At 43.6% G+C, this 12,494-nt stretch overlaps 1 protein-coding gene across 2 annotated transcripts in view; it reads right to left on the reverse strand.

Moving 5' to 3' along the window:
• Positions 1-12,494, reverse strand: part of LOC129829223 (thyroid hormone receptor alpha-like) — a 192,632-nt gene that overhangs the window by 88,483 nt on the left and 91,655 nt on the right. The window lies entirely within an intron of this gene.

Below are 12,494 nucleotides of genomic sequence, written 5' to 3' on the forward strand. Positions count from 1 at the left end.
TGCGACTGGAACGAATTGCAAAAATCTCTGAAGTTGGAGACTTTTATCTCCCTCAACAACTTCAAAAATCTGCTATCCGAGCAGCTAACCGATCGCTGCAGCTGTACATAGTCCATCTGTAAACTACCCACCCAATTTACCTACCTCACCCCCCATACTGCTTTTATTTATTTACTTTTCTGCTCTTTTGCACACCAGTATCTCTTCTTGCACATGATTATCTGATGATTTATCACTCCAGTGTTAATCTGCTAAATTGTAATTTTTCGATTTATTGCCTACCTCATGCCTTTTGCACACATTGTATATAGATTCTCTTTTTTTTCTACCATGTTATTGACTTGTTTATTGTTTACTCCATGTGTAACTCTGTGTTGTTGTCTGTTCACACTGCTATGCTTTATCTTGGCCAGGTCGCAGTTGCAAATGAGAACTTGTTCTCAACTAGCCTACCTGGTTAAATAAAGGTGAAATAAAATAAAAAAATAAAATAGAGGGGATGTAACGGTGGAATCATCTTTAAGAGTTACCCATCTTTACACCACACCTCGCCTCTGTAACGAGCTTAGAAGCCGTCCATAGGTCCAGAGTATGTGGTTTTTTGTCTGTGGCCGGTGCTTGGCTGTCGTTTACATACGCAGAAACGATCGTGCGGAAATGTGAAGCATTTTTTTTCATTCTTTTTTTTGTCACCGTGCGCAAACATCTAAGAACTTGTGCATTAGCACATCGTGGGAATTCGCAACTCAGCAACTTCAGCAAACTGAATCGAGGTTAAGTCGTGAGCATGTTCTCTCAAAGTTCTGGAATGTTACTTAAAAAAATTAATAATAATAATAAGTCTAGACAAAACGGGGTGGCTGGATCCTGAAATGCATGTGATGTATGCTTTGGCTCGGCAACCGCCTACCTCTGCATTCAGATTGCCCCCTTTGAGGAAACAACATGCGGGAAACCCATTTCCTGCTCTTTGGGTATTAGCTGTAGGTTCAAGTTTAAGGCTATGCACTGGGTTGGAATGTCAGCTCCACTTGCCATGCAATGACCTTAATCCTTCCGAGCAGGAACTGCTCCTATGCAAAGAATGGTAATGTGTTTCCTCAGGGTCAGGGGGGCTTAACACACACTAGCCAGAAGCATAGGAAAACAGTGCCACGGCAGCCATCGATTATGCTAAAAGGGGGGGGAATGTGTTTCTCATTTCGAAGAGCGTCGGGAAGAGCAGCGAAGGCGAAAGAGAAAGCTGTGAACGATCTGAGAGACAAGGCAAGAAGGGCCTTCTATGCCATCAAAAGGAGCATAGAATTCGACATACACATTAGGATCTGGCTAAAAAAATACTTGAATCAGTTATAGAAACCATTGCCCTTTATGGTTGTGAGGTCTGTGGTCCGCTCACCAACCAAGAATTCACAAAATGGGACAAACACCAAATTGAGACTGCATGCAGAATTCTGCTTGTACAAATATCCTCCTTGTACAGAGTAAAACACCAAATAATGCATGCAAAGCAGAAATAGGCCGATACCTGCTAATGATCAAAATCCAGAAAAGAGCTTCCATAACAAAGCCATCACCTACAGAAGCTGGTCCAGCAGCAAGCTGGTCCTGGGGCACTGTTCACAAACACAAACAGACCCCACAGAGCCCAAGGACAGCAACACAACTAGACCAAGCCAAATCATGAGAAAACTAAAATATAATTGCTTGACACTTTGGAAATAATTTACCAGAAGATTGAGCAAACTAGAATGCTATTTGGCCCTAAACAGTACACAGTGACAGAATACCTAACCACTGTGACTGACGCAAAAGTAAGGAAAGCTTTGACTATGTACTCAGTGAGCATAGCCTTGCTATTGAGAAAGGCCGCCGTAGGCAAACCTTGCTCTCAAGAGAAGACACTGCCCACAAAATGAGGTGGAAACTGAACTGAACTGACTTAGAAAACAAATCCAATTTTGATAAATTCCCATATCTATTGGGTGAAATACCACAGCGTGCAATCACAGCAGCAAGATTTGTGACCTGTTGCCCCAAGAAAAAAGCAACCAGTGAAGAACAAACACCATTGTAAATACACATAGATGTTTATTAATTTTCTCTTTTGCACTTTAACTATTTGCACATGTGACATATCACCTATGACGTGTGAAATGTCTTTATTCTTTTGGAACTTCATGTAATGTTTACTGTACATTTTATTTAGGAATGAACAGTAACAGTAAACTTTTGTTAATTATTTATTTCACTTGCTTTGGCTATGTACATTTTTTCCCCCCATGCCAATAAACCCCCTTAAATTGAAATTGAATTGATAGGACAAAATGTGAGGGGAAGAGAAAAAATAAGGGGAGGGGGGGGGGCTGAGATAGTGAAAGATAGATGGCTAAAGAATCAGAGAGAGTAAGGGCAAGCAGAAAAGGGGAAAGAGAAAGGGGGGAGGAGAAGAAATGTGCCTCTTTCCATGTAGCTCTGTCTCTGGGGCACAGTTTAGAATCAGGGTAATTAGCCCATCAAACAGATAGATAGCAACGGCCCTGATACAGTCACCCAGCACTACTCCTCATCACCATGGGAGGCTCAGCTAAGCACAGACCCTGGGTCAGTTTCCTGTAGTCACTTTGGATGCTTTGGGTTGTGCCTGCTGAGAGCTGATCGTAGACCACGTCTCATTACAGTGTAAAAATGTCTTATGATGAATGTGCCTTTGAGGGCACGGTGAAAACAGCATCTACACAACACAAAACAACATACTAACCAAGTCCCATTCGACATCTTTGGCTAAACATGATTTATGTGTCTCTGTTGTTTTCTCTGAATGAACCATTGCTGTATGAAGTGACTAACCAAGCAGTCCATTCACTTGATTAATATATGAATTTCAACTAGTAGATCTCAGAGCCTAGCAAAGACAATGTATTGGTGTACCAATCTGTCCTATGTGTCGGGCTATCGGAAAACACAGAGAAGAGAGATCTGACTCGACAATATTAGAGAAACTCCACATACGCCTTAAGTTAGTTCTACACTATTCCACATCCCACCTCGGACCGTTCCAACCTCGACGATATGACAATGGCCAGACTAGTCCCATTCAAGAGCTGTTTGATAGAAAATCCATGCATTTTTATAACCCCTCAGCATGTGTGAGAGTGATTTCATCAACACTTGCCAGTCACCCAGGTGAATACTGTCACGCAGCTGGGCCATCTGGTTGGAAAACGCAGACCCTGCAACAACAAACAAAAAAAATCCGGGTTCCTTCTTCGTATGGATGGAGACATGTTTTGTCTGTGTAACAAAGATTTCATTATTTCCCTTAAAGGTAAGTTTCTTCAAAATGTTGGTATTAACCAGCAACGTAGGAATATTGACAGTCTATCATATTTAATGTTGTAACAGGCTGTAAATAGTTGAAGGGAAAAAAACACACGTGTGTGTGTGAATGGACGCTCCCTCAAATACGCGCACGCACACACACACACACACACACACACACAATAGGTGTTTTTGGTCCGATTCCAGAACCAGCTTTCTCAATAAACATGAATTTTACAGCAGGAAAGCAGTGTTACGTTAATGAAGTGAGATGACGGTGGCCATGTGTGAAGGATGGAGGGATGGAGGGAAGGAGCAGAAGGAGGAGAGATGTGAAGGCATTAACCTCCCTGCTATCAGAGAAGGAGAGGGGGGAGTTTAGAAGACAATTATCTCAGATTGAATGATCTATTTGTCTTTGGAAATGCAAAACTCAGGCCTCTCTAGATCTCTGGGCTACCATGCAATGTAGTACTTTTTTGTGCGACATGTACAGTGTAATATCCTTGGGACTGTCTCTATTTTGGTCGTTTCAAAAAGATTCAAGTGGCAATTGGCAGCAGGAACAATAGCAAAGCGGGCTCCCCGGCCCTGGTTCAGGAAAAGGCTGAGGGATGGGGCTGGAGAAATGTAACCACTCTCAAATTCATTAGACACTGCTATGGTTGCAAGGACTGACCACCCATCATATCGAATTGATAGTTTTAACCTATAGCTCTATAGTGTTTGTTCACATGTTCTTTGTTCACCAACGTCGGAGTAAAACAAGCTTATGTTTGGGGGTTCTGATGGGGTACGACAGTTGAACTGAGGCATTTCTAAGTGATATTCTTCAAGAATCAACAGGAACATATCATTCATTTATAAGTCAAAAAACGGGTGTAGCAACTGCTGATTGCCCCTTTGACACTAGAACCGCCTGGCCTTTCAGCCAATAAGTACCCGCTAGAGAACGTTGGTATATGTATCAGATGCATATCAACCCGCAAGGTGGGCAAACATAAGCACCAACGCTTGATAAATAGTACGTAAACCATTGTAAAGGATTCATTGCATGAAGAAATATTTGTGGAAATAAACCAATAGAAAATCAATAAATGCTTATTTGTGTCGAATCAAGGATATGTTTTGTATATTTCTACAAAGTCCTAGAAAAAAAATGTGGGCCTATTGCCTATTTTTATTTCCCTTACAATAAAAACAATACAGTGTATTCCCTTCTATCAACTTTATTTGTAGATTCGATAAGTGATAGAGTAATATTAATTAATAAAGTCCATTTACAGCTTCTTTTGACAAAGTAGAAACGAAAAAGATAATAGTAATATAACCGGCCACCAGTCCATGAACAACTGTCAAGGATGAATTGTATAAATAAATATTTTTGGAAATATATTCATGACAAGATATGGAAAACAGTCATTTGTTGATTGTATCGGAGACTCTATTGTGCCCTTACACATGCCTTTACACAATTTTTGCCCATTCATCCATTTGCCATTCATTCAGTGAGGAGAGTGCGACGCATTAGTGTCTGGCTGGGTACCAAAGTCCTACAGCACATTATCTTGGCGGGTTAAATTGGGAATAGGTGTGAAATAAAAACAGGAAAAAAAGCTGTAAATACTTTTCTGTTTGTGACTTCAAAAATTCTGACACATGAGCAAAATAAAACACAAACATTTAGGAAAAGTCAAGGAAGGAGCAGGACATAGCTTTTACGGGGGGCTGATTTAACTAATTTACTAAATCAAACGTCAGTGGCCGTGGGGCAATGGCGGTTCTAGTGTTATGGCTATATGATATGTTATAGCGCAGAACCATGTCAATGAAAACATCATGTAAAAATAGGTACAGTACAGTACTGTAGAATGTTTCCACGGTCCATGTGGATGCTATAGGTTAGTCTATAGGTTAGACTTTACCACCCAACAACCACCTTGTTGACATACACCGTTATCGCGAGGATGGATTGCCAACCGCCTTTGTTGCTACGACTACACATCATTAATATGATCTGGGCCGGGAATAGAAAGCAAATAGGCCAAAATAAGCATCTCTAGGGATTTTTGACATTCTAAAATAGTTTAGCAAGCGTTATGGCAGGTGCAGCTAAATGCTTTTGTTCCTAGTTCCTATCAAACAACGAAGTTAATGTCAAGAAGCACACAATAATTCTAACATTTAAACAATAATCCCACATGAGGTACAGCAGTGGATATGTAAATAGTCTGTAAATATCATTAAAGTGACCAGTGTTCAATGGCTATGTACATAGTGTAGCAGTCTCTAAGGTGCAGAGTAGAGTACCTGGTGGTAGCCGGCTGATGACAGTGACTCAGGGGCAGAGTAGAGTACTGGGCAGCTGTTGTGCGCCTGTACTGTCTCCACCTTAGATGGTAGTGGGGTGAACTGGCCGTAGCTCGGTGGCTGAGGTCCTTGATGATCTTCTTGGCCTTCCTGTGACAACGGGTGCTGTAGATGTCCTGGACGGTAGGCAGTGTGCTCTCGATGGTGCCTTGGGCTGACCGCACCACCCTCTGGAGAGCACTGCGGTTGCAGACGGTGCAATCGCTGTACCAGGTGGCGATACAGCCCAACAGGATGCTCTCAATGGTGCATGTGTAGAAGTTTGTGAGGGACTAACATGCTGACCAGACAGCATGCGCGCGTGCACCCGCGTGCGCCATCGCGAGGCAAATTGATTTTGACACACCAGACGCAATCAGGGCACGCAGGTTGAAATCTCAAAACAAACTCTGAACCACTTATACTAATTTGGGGAAAGGTCGAAAATCCTTAAACATGTATGGCAATTTAGCTAGCTAGCTTGCTGTTGCTAGCTAATTTGTCCTGGGATATAAACATTGGGTTGTTATTTTACCTGAAATGCACAAGATCCTCTACTCCGACAATGAATCCACAGATAAAAGGGTAAAAGTTTGTTTTCTAGTAATCTCTCCTCCTTCAGGCTTCTTTCTTGGACATGGCGGTTTGCAACCAACTTTAAGGTGCATTACCACCAACAACTGGACTGGAGTGTGAACCTCAGTTCATCTTTCAATCTACGCAGATGCTTGTTGATTTTCTCAAGCAGTGTGGGTGCAATGATTGAATAACTTGTACAGTTGAAGTCAGAAGTTTACATACACCTTAGCCAAATACATTTCAACTCAGTTTTTCACAATTCCTGACATTTAATATGAGTAAAAATTCCCTGTCTTAGTCAGTTAGGATCACCACTTTATTTTAAGAATGTGAAATGTCAGAATAATAGTGGAGAGAATGATTTATTTCAGCTTTTATTTCTTTCATCACATTCCCAGTGGGTCAGAAGTTTACATACACTCAATTAGTATTTGGTAGCTTTGCCTTGAAATTGTTTAACTTTGGTCAAGCGTTTCAGGTAGCCTTCAACAAGCTGGGTGAATTTTGGCCCATTCCTCCTGACAGAGCTGGTGTAACTGAGTCAGGTTTGTAGGCCTCCTTGCTCGCACACACTTTTTCAGTTCTGCCACAAATTTCTACAGGATTGAGGTCAGGGCTTTGTGATGGCCACTCCAATACCTTGACTTTGTTGTCCTTAAGCCATTTTGCCACAACTTTGGAAGTATGCTTGGGGTTATTATCCATTTGGAAGACCCATTTGCGACCAAGCTTTAACTTCCTGACTGATGTCTTGAGATGTTGCTTCAATATATCCACATAATTTTCCATCCTCATGATGCCATCTATGTTGTGAAGTGCACCAGGCCCTCCTGCAGCAAAGTACCCCCACAATATGATGCTGCCACTCTCATGTTTCACGGTTGGGATGGTGGTCTTCGGTTTGCAAGCCTCCCCCTTTTTCCTCCTAACATAACGATGGTCATTATGGCCAAAAAGTTATATTTTTGCAAAATGTACAAACTTTGTCCCCATGTGCAGTTCCAAACTGTAGTCTGGCTTTTTTATGGCGGTTTTGGAGCAGTGGCTTCTTCCTTGCTGAGTGGCCTTTCAGGTTATGTCGATAGAGGACTCGTTTTACTGTGGATATAGATACTTTTGTACCTGTTTCCTCCAGCATCTTCACAAGGTCCTTTGCTGTTGTTCTGGGATTGATTTGCACTTTTCGCACCAAAGTACGTTCATCTCTAGGAGACAGAACACGTCTCCTTCCTGAGTGGTATGATGGCTGCGTGGTCCCATGGTGTTTATACTTGCGTACTGTTGTTTGTACAGATGAATGTGGTACCTTAAGCTGTTTGGAAATTGCTCCCAATAATGAACCAGACTTGTAGAGGTCTACAAGTTTTTTCTCTTGGGTCTTGGCTGATTTCTTTTGATTTTCCCATGATGTCAAGCAAAGAGGCACTGAGTTTGAATGTAGACCTTGAAATACATCCACAGGTACACCTCCAATTGACTCAATTATGTCAATTAGCCTATCAGAAGCTTCTAAAGCCATGACATCATTTTATGGAATTTTCCAAGTTGTTTAAAGGCACAGTCAACTTAGTGTATGTAAACTTCTGACCCACTGGAATTGTAATATAGTGAATTATAAGTGAAATAATCTGTCTGTAAACAATTGTTGGAAAAATTATTGTGTCATGCACAAAGTAGATGTCCTAACCGACTTGCCAAACCTATAGTTTGTTAAAAAAACATTTGTGGAGTGGTTTAAAAACGAGTTTTAATGACTCAACAGTATGTGTACATTTATTTTGCAATGCTCGCGCACACGACACGAGCGGTATGGTCAGCATGTTAGGTGCCAAGGTGAATTTCTGTTGCGCCTTCTGAACCCTTTCAGGTCCTCAGTTATGTGCACGCAAAGAAACTTTAAGTTTTTGACCCTCTCCACTGCGGCCCCGTCGATGTGGATGGGGGCGTGCTCTCTCTGCTGTCTCCTGAAGTCTACGAACAGCTCCTTAGTTTTGTTGATGTTGAGGGAGGAGTTATTTTCCTGGCACCACTCCGCCAAGGCGCTCACCTCCTTCCTCGTCGTTGCTGGTAATTAGGCCTACCACTGTTGTGTCGTGAGCAAACTAGAGGTCAAATCCTGAGGGGAAATGACTGGGTTTGGGTTGAACCAAAGACAGTAGGAAAACTGGGCAGCTAGTAAAACCCAAACGCCCACGCCATCGCACACACATACAATTTAAGCACATAAGCACGCACGCACACAAACACACACACACAAATACAGTAGCAATAGTGTGGTGGCGGGTCGTCAACAGTTTGTATTTTTCCCCCTAATGTATTCAATCTCCTAGCGGTGCAAGGGTAAAAAGCTTGCTTACTTGACTTAAGGTGTGGACTAAATTCTCTTAGCTAGGACACGTCTTTACAGTCCACAATCTATACAGCCAGTTTTAGTCTGTTTACCAGGAAACCATTTCTTAGTGCAGAGTGGCATATCGCACAAGGAGGGCACAATCAGTGAGCTGTGAAAGGTAGACGTTAACCGCTAGCCCGCTAGGCACTAATGCTATACACTCCTTACTGGAGGTTAGACTCAGTGATGTATAGGGGGCATTAGTCAGGCAGCCACAGCCCCTGTACATACACACTTGCACAAACACACACGTGTGCGTGTGCGTGGGAGTCTGTAAGAGTGTTCGCCCGGGATGGGTTTGGTGGCTTTGGCCTGCCGTTACTGTGCAAGTCTTCACAGGCAAGTGTGTGTTCTGCGTGGGCATGTGAAAGGTGGAGAAGAGAAGGGTATGGCTGGGACAACTCTGACACAATGTACTCTGAAACCCGGGGGAAGGTGAAGAACGTGGCAGGGGGCCTGGGCGCACAGTGTGTGTCTGTGTGTCTTTGTGTGTATATAAGTTGCCATAGACAACAGAGTTTCTCTCGGATCCAAAAGCAGGTGATCAAAAACATTGAAGTGATTTAAGGGAGGAGGGAGCACACGGACAATCTCCGTCAGCCACTGAACAGGGACCTGCCAAACACATCTAGCAGAGCTGATTTCACAATCTCACAAATCACTGGGGTCTGTCTGAGCTAAAATTGGTGAACTGAGTCCACTGAGTCCACTGGGGAGGAAAGTGCTACACATACTATAGTCCTTCTGGCCCCAGGAGTCCTACTGTGATCTATTTTCTTAACCTGTACTTAACTAGGCAAGTCAGTTAAGGTGAAGTGAAATAGTTCTTACTAAATAGCTCACTAAGAGCCTTTGCCACGGAGTGTGTAGGTGCGTTTGTGTTTTTATGTCTGTGTGTATGTCTATGTTCATTTGTATGTGTGTGTGTGTGTGTGTGTGTGTGTGTGTGTGTGTATGTGTGTGAAGGGGGCAAGCTGGCTGGTGGCTGGTGAGAACAAGGGCTAGAGAAGGAGCCGAGCATTGAGGATCTCCAGTAGCCAGCTGTGGAACAGAGGGGTGAGGCGAGCATTTGCCAGTGCCTACATCCTGGCATCTGTCAATGATAAGGGCATGAGGCCTGTGTCAACATGCAGGTGACAGTTCTATTGCCGTTGTTCACATTTATCAGTGAGGTCCAGGGGCATAGACAGATCAGCCTGATCACTAGAAATGGATTTTGGACATTTGAACAAATCCTGAGAACGTTTTTATATGTCATAAATCGGCGCTCACAAAAAAAAATGTTCAACGATTGCCTGGCACTGGCCGCAAAGTCATGATGCTCGGAGCCAAAGCGCGCTCAGACCATAGCGCATCATTCTTTATTATTTTGTTTTAAGCCTTCCCCAAAGCATAGCCCTAACCTTAACCACTTGGAATGAATGCCTTGAACCTTTTGAGTTGTTTCTGTTTTAACCCTGTAACCATGCAAAGTTAATCATGTAACCACGCTGAATTAATGTGCGAAAAAAGACGTTTATCCATAATACGTTGAATTCTGAAGGGAAACTATGAGAACTTGTTGCAGCAATGCCCAACACCCTATCTATAACCTAGATCTACAGACGGGTTGGTTGTTTAGCAACAAAACCGACAAGTGCGCAACTATGGGGCAAAACAGACGGGGCCGGCTTAGATTGTTGATATGTAAGCTATATTTTGTCTCCAATGTTTATTTTTTCTTTATCAAATCTTTATTCATTTTTGGAAGAAAAAAAAAAATGTTTATTGAAAACATAAATACATTTGCACAATGAGCACTTGTCACTCAAATACGTTGTTACAGTTCTTTGTTAGCTAACTAGCTAATTTTATCCATATTAGCATAGACGTGACATCAGTCAAAACACCTCAAAACAAGACACGGTATCAAGAACAAGATTTTTTAAAACTAGCTGAAACGAGCCAGCTACGATTCACCACATGCCAGCTTCTTGTCATTGTTGCTAGATATCTGGCCATCCAGAATCACAACAACACAACTGCCTTCTGTCCCATTGAAGCGCCCGCATTGTCTTCATGACGTTGTCAGCTAACCCGTCTATGACAGGGGTGACCAGCCCTCTTCCTGAAGAGCTACCGTAGGCAGGCTGGAGATCCTGCTCTGTTCTAACACACCTGGTTCAGCTAATCAAGGCCTTGATGAGTAGCTGATTAGTAAAAGCCGGAGTGTTCGAGCAGGGTTGAAGCAAAAGCCTGCACAGACACAGACACAAGCACACACACACACACCAGAGGAGGCTGGTGGGGTGACCTATAGGAGGACGGGCACATTGTAATGGCTGGAACGGGCAGCACTCCTCCCACCAGCCTCCTCTGATCCGCACATAAGGGGAAGGCCAGTGTACACACAGTAAACCACAGAGGAACCCAAAGCCAAACATGCAGGGGAACTAGGCGGACAGATAAATGTTTGTAGACAAACATCCCCGGCTATACAGCAGTTAGACTGAGGTCGTATGTTTTATACTCCAGCACCAATACACGGTTGCCTACGAGGTAGAAATGGCTGTAGCCTACCTACAACACGAGTCATTCAATTACTTTACACACCACATTGCCATGGTGATATTTGCTGGTTAGGAGCAGAAGCTCGAAGCAGCGTTTCACAGTGCAACTATGACCTACCATGCGATATTTCAGGCATATTAAAGCCTTGTTCACGTCCACCTGCTGTTTTAACACGATGTATAACGCGGGAACACTTTTTATAACATGGGGTCACTGCGGAGCAGTGCAGAACGACAAGACGGTAGGGTATCTACCAGCGAACGGCCTCGATCTACAGTGCCTCAGTGCCAGCTGCCATGGGCCCTGTATAGGTCTGCGCGTTCACACATACAGTCCAACGGGTGACTCTAAAGTAATGACGCGGGGCTGTCGCTGCCAAGTCAACAGTAAAATGCCACTTGTTCAACACCAGGCCTTTGCGGTGTTTCGTCTTCCCCGGTTGGAATGCTCTCCAATGTCTATACGGAAAAAGTCAGCTGCTTGCCTTAATACCAGGCCTGACGCATAAATCAGTAGGAGTATTTCCCTTCGCCCAAATACTGTACACATAGACATTTCTAAGTCATATAAAGTATAGGCTATAGTTCGTCATGTAGATTAAATGACACATCCGGTCTGTCTGCCAGCACGTCTGCCTGCCTCTTTGTCTGTCTGTCTGTCTGTCTGTCTATAACAGGATTCCTTATTTTGTGGATGTATTATTCGCCCAGCACCTGTATACATTTTGGGATTGACTTTGTTTGAATAATAAATCCTAACAGATGATCTATCAAAGAATGATCTCAATCGTTTAAATTTTGCACCAATCCTGCTGCTGACAGAGTTCACATCCCGTCAGCTCTCAAGGAGAGTGTGCGTGTCTGTATGACGCGATGGTGTGTGCGATGCGTGTGTACGCGTGTAGGCCTAAGCGGGTGTGCACGACACGCGCGTGCGATGCATGTGAATGAATGTAAGTGTGCGTGTGTGTGCAAACACTGCAGACTGTGTCGGCAGAAGCCTTGCTGGACCAGGCGAGATTCACGAGGTGTTAGCCTGTAACCCAGCAATGGGACTCTGGGGGCTGAAGCCTGCGCCTCAACCTAACACCCCCTACCCAACCCCAGACACACGATGTATGTAACACCAATATAGCCCCCCCCCCCCCCCCCCCCCCCCCCGTCCTCCTATCCTCATCCTTCAGGCAAAACACACCTTCTAAAATATCCTCCAGCTGTTCTCTCTCGAATGACCAAGTAGCTCCTCCTACAGGGTAGTGGAAAATGCATCTCGCCTTCGTCTACAACGCCTCCGGTTTACTTTT

Source organism: Salvelinus fontinalis, chromosome 30, assembly GCF_029448725.1.
Source record: "Salvelinus fontinalis isolate EN_2023a chromosome 30, ASM2944872v1, whole genome shotgun sequence".
In the NCBI taxonomy this organism is placed as follows: domain Eukaryota; kingdom Metazoa; phylum Chordata; class Actinopteri; order Salmoniformes; family Salmonidae; genus Salvelinus; species Salvelinus fontinalis.